Here is an 8,212-nt window from a genome sequence, read left to right as displayed (position 1 = left end):
GCGCGCGCGGCGCCTAGGGGGAGGGGTCTGGTGGGATTGCGCAAGCGGCGGGGTGACTTCACCGGTCGCCGCGCGCCTCAGAACGTCCTAGAAGCGGGTGGGGCCAGGCGGGCTGCGCCGCGCCGCGCCCCGCCCCGCGCCCCCCGCGCCGTTGAGAAGGGCCTAGAAGGCGCCGTGCTTCCCCGGCCTCCCCGCCCGGAGGGTTCCCGGAATGGGCGTGCGGGGAGAAGCTGCCCTGGCTCCCCTCTGGGCCTCCCGCCTCACGGCCGCAGCGGGTGCACTGTGCCCGCCCGGCCCTGGGCGGAGTTAGGTGCGCCGGGGTGGTTCCCCTCGAGCCGGTTGCGCAGGTGGCTGCGGCCCTGCCCCCCCTCGGGCCCGGGCTGCGGGGTCTCCCCGGCGGGAGACCGGGCGCAGCGGGCTTGCCCTGCTGGGCAGGCTGCCTCCCGAGCCCGGGCGGGCGCGTCTGCCCAGCCAGGCGTAGGTGCATGATTCACAGCTTAGGGTAGCTGTGGTGGAGCGTTTCACCTAACTGGGAAAACAAAACAGTTTCTCACAGAGCAAGTAGCAGTCTGCGAGTTGAAGGAAACCATTTCTCTCTCTCTCTGTGTGTGTGTGTGTGTGTGTGTGTGTGTGTGTGTGTGTGTGTGTGTGTATATATATATACACGTATGGGATAAAGAGAAGCAAGGGATCAAAATCCAAGAGTTTTGGAAGACTTACATAGCTATGCAGTTACTTCTGTTCAGGATTTAGGTGCTAACAGTAGCTACCAGATAGATGCCAATGATGGTTAGTTTATGAGAGCCTTTAGTCTGACATTCCATGGGATTTTCAGGCTGGATTTGGCCTTCACCATCTAACATGTGAGAGTATCTCAGTTGATATTTGGAGGGCACACCTACAGACTGAGATCTAGCATAAAGACTTTGATGATTATATGTCTCTCATTAAACTGAGTAGCCCTGTGATTAAGGTATTTAGTTTAGCTGGGGAGGTTATTTTTAAATCCTGAACTATGCCATAAAGAACAGGGAGTTAAATGCAGGTCTTCCATGTCTCGAGAGGATGAGCTGCATCACATGTGTTCCCAAGTAAGCTTCTGAAACTTTCTTCTTGGAGCTGATCCACTTTTTATGGATATAAATATTAAGTGTCACAAATGACTGATGTAGACATCAATCTAGAGAATCTCTCTGCTCAAAAGAATAGCTGTTTATTCATTTAAGGAATAAAAAAGATGCTGGTTTTGTAGCAAAAATTCATCCCAGGCCCAACTTTGTTTTTAGCATTTTCAGTTGGCTCTCTTTCATGAACTCCAGACATCTGTCTAGTTCAGCATCTGATTGACTTTTGAGAATCCAATTTTTATATGCCTAACCTGCCCTCATCCCAGTTAAACATTCTAAGTTACAGGGTGTAGCATGCCACATAGATTGGATATTGTAACACTTAGATAAATGCCTTAACAGACCTGAAGATCCTTAGGCTGAATCTAACATCCTTAACATCCTTTATCCTGCAGTTTGACCTAGACAAACAAATCTGATTGAATTGTGGCCAAGAGGCCTGGTCTTGCTGCAGTGTTATGCCTTTCAGGGAATTTTCTGGGTACCTTCTCTGACAAACAAGAAGATGCATTAAGTGTAAGACATCACATAAGATGAGTCAAGGAATTAAAATTACAGCTTCTTGCTTCATTGTCACTTCTACAGTATCTGCATCAGAATCTGCACTGGTGCAAAGACTTACAGGACTCTGCCCTTCCAAATAGTGTCATTACACCTCTGACCCAAGCAGTTAGCTAAAACATGTGGTCCTGTGGATTATTTTGATTAGACAGAAAAATTGATTGTGGTGTCAACAATAACTTAAAGAGGCTGTAAAATGAGCTGTTGCTCAGCACATAAGAGAAATCAAACTATAAGAGTGAAGTTATTTGCTCACAGTTCTAAACCACTGCAAAAAGCTGGATTTCAGCCAGTGCTCAGCCTAGAAAGTTCTAAGTTTTTGTGGGGGTCACCTTCTGGTGCTTATTCTGGCTGTTTCTTTCCTTTTCTATGCCTAATGCAGGTCTGATTTTGTGGTGCTTCTCAATGCCTTTCTTTTTCTGTAACCCACATACACTTCTACAAAGTAATGTGCACCAAAATCTTTTCTTGAGTATTACATGTTCTTTTGTTTTCACATCACCTATGTTTTGAATGGTCCTACAGCTGCTCTGGTTGCTTGCTTCCATAAAACAGCTTAATGATTTCTTACCAGTATCTTAATAAAGTGTGGCAGTTAAACCCAAGCATAGGAGTGTAACTGTCATATTTTTCTTCGATTAAATATATTTGGGGTGTATAAATTCCCATAGGACATGCCTCTTACGCTGAAACCCTCTTACATTCAAATTCCATCAAGTGAAGTGTTTGATTGTTTTCTAACATTTGCGTCAAAAATTCTAGTAAATTCTATGTTTTAGAAAACTGCTAAGCTCTTACAATTTACAGAAATCTATCTTATTATTTTTCCAGGAATATCCTACTAAAATTATTTGTGTGCACTCCTTTTGAGAAGTCTAAAATATTAAGATTGCAACTTTTATTAATATATTCAAGATGTTCTTCTCAAGAAAATCTTTTCCATGATAATCCCTTGTTTCCTGTGGATTCAGTCATTCAGACTTAATTTACTTAATTTATTTAATTTTAAGCATATGAAAACCTATGGAAGGTTTTGCATATGTCTGCAGGATCCTGGACCTGAATTTATATTGTCTAATTTAATAGTCATATTATTCTGTTTCTCTTTTATGATTGTCTTATTTAACTCTCAAAGGCAGCCTTCAACAGACTGACTTTTTTTGTCAAAATTATTATTTTCTTTCCACTAGGAGAAAGTAATCTCATGCCAAACCATCTCAGTTTTCCCAGCTCTGCTTAACCCAAGCTCTTATATTTGTGTGCCTGTATAAAGCTAGTATTTTCTTCATGAATTGTGAATAGATCTATGCTCTTTTTGTTCTGTTATGCTGTGATGGCTAGTTAAGATTGGCATTTTGTTCCCATGGCTGCTGCATTTTAACTGACTCCAGTTTTGCACTACTTCAGTTTTAGGGCTGAAACATTCCAGACATGGTTTCTGTCAGAGTTAATTGGGGGGGGGGGGGGGGGGGAGGGGAATCTGAGCAAAATAATTCTTTTTTTTTCAACAAAGAGATTAAAATACTTTCTTATTATACAAATAGTTCTGCGAATAGAGGAAATGCTGACACTTGATTTTTTCAAGTCCTATGTTCTTGGCACTTTCACACAATTGTTCTCTCCCATGTCATTCAGATATCCCTGACACCTCTCCTCATCTTCCAAACTCACCTATCCTTTATCTACCTTTCTTTGATTTCCAGCCTGAGCAAGAGGCAATACGCAGTACAGCTGGTACACACACATGTGCCTAATGACTAGCTAGCTGTGTCTCCTAGCTGTTAGGCCAGCCAAACAAGGATAAATCTGAATTCTCCCTACCCTTTCCTTCAAAAGGGGCAACAAGCCGATGGGTTTCTGCTACCCAGCTATTGATTTTCTCAGACCTTAATATCTCCGTGATCTTTATACCTTTGCTAAGTTTGATTGAACGGGCTAATAGGTCAAAATTATTAGGGAGGGCTGGTGGGCAACAGCCATACTATTGCATATGCTTCATTTCCTAAGGAAACTAGACTAAAAACATTCTTGCAATTTTTTTTAACAGCTGTTGTAGCCAGTGTCTGAGGGATGGTTGCATGGGATTTCATTTTTTCCTATTGATTCAGTATTAAAATAAATAACATGGGAAAACTGCCATGTATTCAGTAAGATTTATCACTTCAAAGATTATTGTAAGTGCAAAGGTAAAAAACGCCAACAACACACAATATTCAATCTAAGCCCAGGCAAATAGTTGATTTCCCCCTTTTCTTGTCAATCTGAGCAACTTCTGCTTTCAGAAAATTCACATTTGGACCAAATGTTGCAGAACCAGGCCTTCTTTAACCAAAAGCTGTTCCATACCAACCACACGTGCTAGAAAGTTAGATACAGGCTGCACTAACTGCATAGGCCTCAATCTTGTATTTGCTGATTTCCTAAGAACAAGCGCTATACTTGTTCCCATTTATATTTGCACTGTAATAGAGTCTTTAATTACACAATTTCATAGAACTCCTTGCCACATGAAAGTTACAAAATTAACAACAAAGTAAAAGACAGCAGGAAGAAAGAAACAAAGATATTTAATATCCAAAGCATTGAAATAACACCTAGGAAAATTGGGTTTTAGTCTTGATTCTACCACAAACTTCTTCAGTGTTGCTGAATAAACTTTTCTATTTTTATAAACCACAAGGAAGTTAAATGAAATTTGCGTAGAGAATTTGAATTCCAGCATTTAATTAACTTTTGAGCACCTAATGTTGTAGCCTTAATGCCTTATAACATGTTTTCTTACTAAATTCATTCTCTTTAAGTTCTGATGCAGATTTGTCATGTTGTTGTCTCAGTGCTTCAGGTTTTAGTTAAGAAAAATAAAACTGCAGCAACTGAAATTACCTAAACAATAGATTTCGGAAAAGTGACATAAGTAGAAAGATGTGGAAACAGGTGTCTGGTTTTCTTTAACAGATGGGATTATGCATGTAAAACCTCTGTTATCATAATGAAATGTAAAGCCAGCTAGGGATCTCTGACTGCACAAATCTCTGTGCTTTCTTAGAACTGTTCCTCAGGCTGTCATGTCTCCTACTTTCTCACGTCTTATTGGAAGATGAAGTGATCATAAGATCTTAAAATCACAAAAAAGTGATTCATACTAGAAACAGGACTGATAGTCAGAAAGCTACAATATTTGTGGCGAAAAGAAGCTACAGAATAAAATCGACCTCGTAAAATTAAGTTGTACTTTTGAACTGTAGGTGGCAGCAATAATTGTCTGGAATAAGTGCAGTACGCATGCACCTTTCTTTTTAAAAGGTTATGTTTTGTAAAGTCTATGTTAAGCAGTATGATAACTGTCAGAGTCACTGCTCTCAGAAGGAATGGTGAAGACGCTGCAATGTTGAATATAAATATATTTGTTGTAGCAAAAGTCAAGAACTCCACTACTAACAAACACCAAATATAACTTATAATAAAAGCTCAGCTGCACAGGAAACGCTGAGAGAATGGGCATGGAGAGGCCTGGATTCATGCAGTCTTAACAAGGCCCCAGCATAATTGTTCAATAAGAACATAAATTGCATTACACGCTGTTTATTGCAAAATGAAGTAAATGTAGATTAAGTTTATAACCAGTGCAATTTTACATTTTTATTTTCCCCCTCTTAATATTCTCGCGTGACCGGAACATGGGATACTGTCTTTATAGTTTTGTACTTTATATCACGATTTACACCTCCCCAGCATAAGTGCATGATTATGCACTTCTTAGCTGAAATTATATGTACAAAACAAGAACTATACCTATGCAGATTTAGAGAAAAGGACACTTTGTCTTCCACATAGTTACAAGTGCTTCTTTCTGCATTTTGCTTTAAGAGCATTGTAAGATGACTGTAGTACCTGTTTTCTGAAACACACTCTGTCTTCGCCTAATATGGGACCAAAAAACCAGTACATATAGTTATGCAGTTTGGAGAATGGCAGTAGAATACCATACCCATCAGAACCCTTTTAAAGCACGAAGCAATAAGGAACAGTTACATAAATATTAGCTTTAGGGAAGAATAACAGATATGGTGGCAACTGTAACTTCTATTATCTATGATTAAAAGCTTTTTTTCTTTTATAGGCACAAGTTTCAATATCCTAATTCAGAAAAAGAAGAAATTTAGAGAGAAACTTTTCTAGGAGCAGGTGGCTTGACTAAAAACAAACAAACAAACAGAAGCCTCTAGACTTCCCAATGAAGATGTTAAAAAGTTGGAGTGCATATAAAGTTACATCAAACTAACAGACTCAGCATCAACAAGTGTGAAAACAACTTGATACTTTTTTCCCTGAATATATTCAAATTATAAGAACTGGATTCAGTTAACACTAAAGTTGTGGGTTTAGATTATATAGATTATATCGTGTATGCAGTAATAGAAAAGTAACTGTAACGTAATTAATCAAAATCAAGCATTTGGCTAGAAAATATGTCATTGAGGTTGGTCAGTCATTGTACATGTAGCAGCAACTAAATGCTGTTGCATACTTACTAGCAGGTGTGAGTACCTATGGGGCACTTGCATACCTCATTTTGTATATGTGGTAGATTTGGTAACAGAACTATCCTTCAAGCCAGCTTCAGAAAAGTAGAACTAAGACTCTAAAATCTAATGCTTGAACTATTGGCATGGGAAAGTACCTCTGTGAAAGCCCTGATAAAGCCTACTCCTCAGCCTCCTCACCTATCTTAATGCATGAACACTAGGCACACTGTAAAGATACCTGCTCTAAAAGACCCTCTCATGTTCAAAGCAGGTTGGAAGAGGTCTGTTGGAAGAGACATGAAACAAGACAACTGAAACAAGAGTGTTATTACTGATAGTGAAATGGTCCTGACTATCAAATACCTCAAGAAGAGGAATACTTAAAGTTTACATGTATTTGGGGTGGGACAAGAAATATCTGTGGCTAATACCTGTATGCAGTAGAAAGCCTTGGAAGGGAACCAGCTGACTTCAGAAAATAGTTATTCATAGCTGAAAAGTAAGGGGTATAGCTGCTCAGAAGTGTTGAGCGTGTGCCCTAGCTGAAATGTTTGCAGGCAGGTGCATGCTAACAAGGATTCCCAGTGAATGACTTCTTATCCAGGCCAAGTATGACCATTCTATAAATACAATTTGTTTGCATCTGGAAGTCTTTCAACTGAAGCCAGAAAACAAGAGCACTCTCTTTTACAACCAGGCAGGCAGATTCTTCACTGCTGTATTCCTGTCAGCTTGTCTTTTCTGCCTGAATGTTCGCATCCTGCTCATGCCATCAGTGAGCTCAAGATATTTCTTTGCTGCTATGTATCCTGTTGTGGGGTTGTTTCTTCATGTCTGTGCTTTCATGATCCTCTTCATATTGGCATTCTTGCCATATGTGGTTATTACAGCACAGCATGAGGAAGTATTTGATCAGTTGGGCACAACAACCTGGAAACAAAGTATTCTCATGCAAGAACTATTAGCAGTTTGCTAAATTGAAGCAGCTTATTAGAGATTTGCCATCCACTCAGATAAGACCCTGTGGAAACATTGCACAGGAATATGAGTACTTCTACACTCAATAGCCAAAGTTCTACCATAATTTCTCAGTTATTCTTCTTCTATGCTTTGATAACTGTTCAGTGTGAGGTTTCCATTGAGCCAGCTGGATGTTCCAAAAAGGGGTAAAAGGTTGTGACAGACGTTACTGATTTACGCATAAAAAATTGAGATTGCAAAACATGTACTAAGACATCTGTAATACTAGTAAATGAAAATGACGATGAAATCACTGAAGAAGAAATACAAGCGTTTCACCTGACATGGTAGTAAAGTCTGCTCCTAATCTCCAAGGTCAATAATTTGGGATTATTAGAAGCTAAAGAGCTATATACTATTGAAAATTATGTCTCAAAGCATTTATTCTGTACTTCACCACTAACAGTAGAACAGGTTTATTCTTGATGTGACAGTATTTATTTTTCAGATTACTGGACACAAGCCATTTTAGAGTTGAGTTAGCTGGATAATTAGAACATGACAGAAAAGTTCACAACAGAAAATAAATCTTGGCTTCATTTTAAATAGACACACAGAAGTAAGTTCAAGTCTTAGATTTTAAGAGGATAAGCAGATGTTGAGGGAAGTAGTTCCTGTAGTCACCTGCACTGTAGAGATCAAATATTTTTATATAGAAGACTTCTAACATCTTTGGGATCAGAGGGCTCTTGTGCTTTCAGCATAAGTAAGGAGAAAAATTGTTGAAAAGGCCTTCAGACTTAAAGAACACTTCTCAAGCAGTTACTTCTTAATAAACAGAGTTCCTACAGAGACAGAAGAAATTCTTTAAAGAAAGATTTACCTTGAAAATCAGAGGATTCAGGGAGTGAGAAAGAACATATGTGGAGATCACTTAGGCTTTCAAATTTACTTGTAAATGGAATTTTACTTAGTGAAGAAGTTGAGAAAGGAGGTTTACCAAGTAGTGGGGACTGGAATCAGTGTAAACCAGGTAAA

Source organism: Dromaius novaehollandiae, chromosome 5 (genome assembly GCF_036370855.1).
Source record: "Dromaius novaehollandiae isolate bDroNov1 chromosome 5, bDroNov1.hap1, whole genome shotgun sequence".
Taxonomy (NCBI): Eukaryota; Metazoa; Chordata; class Aves; order Casuariiformes; family Dromaiidae; genus Dromaius; species Dromaius novaehollandiae.
The sequence above is the reverse complement of the archived record's forward strand: the minus strand, read 5'-3'. Positions refer to the sequence as shown.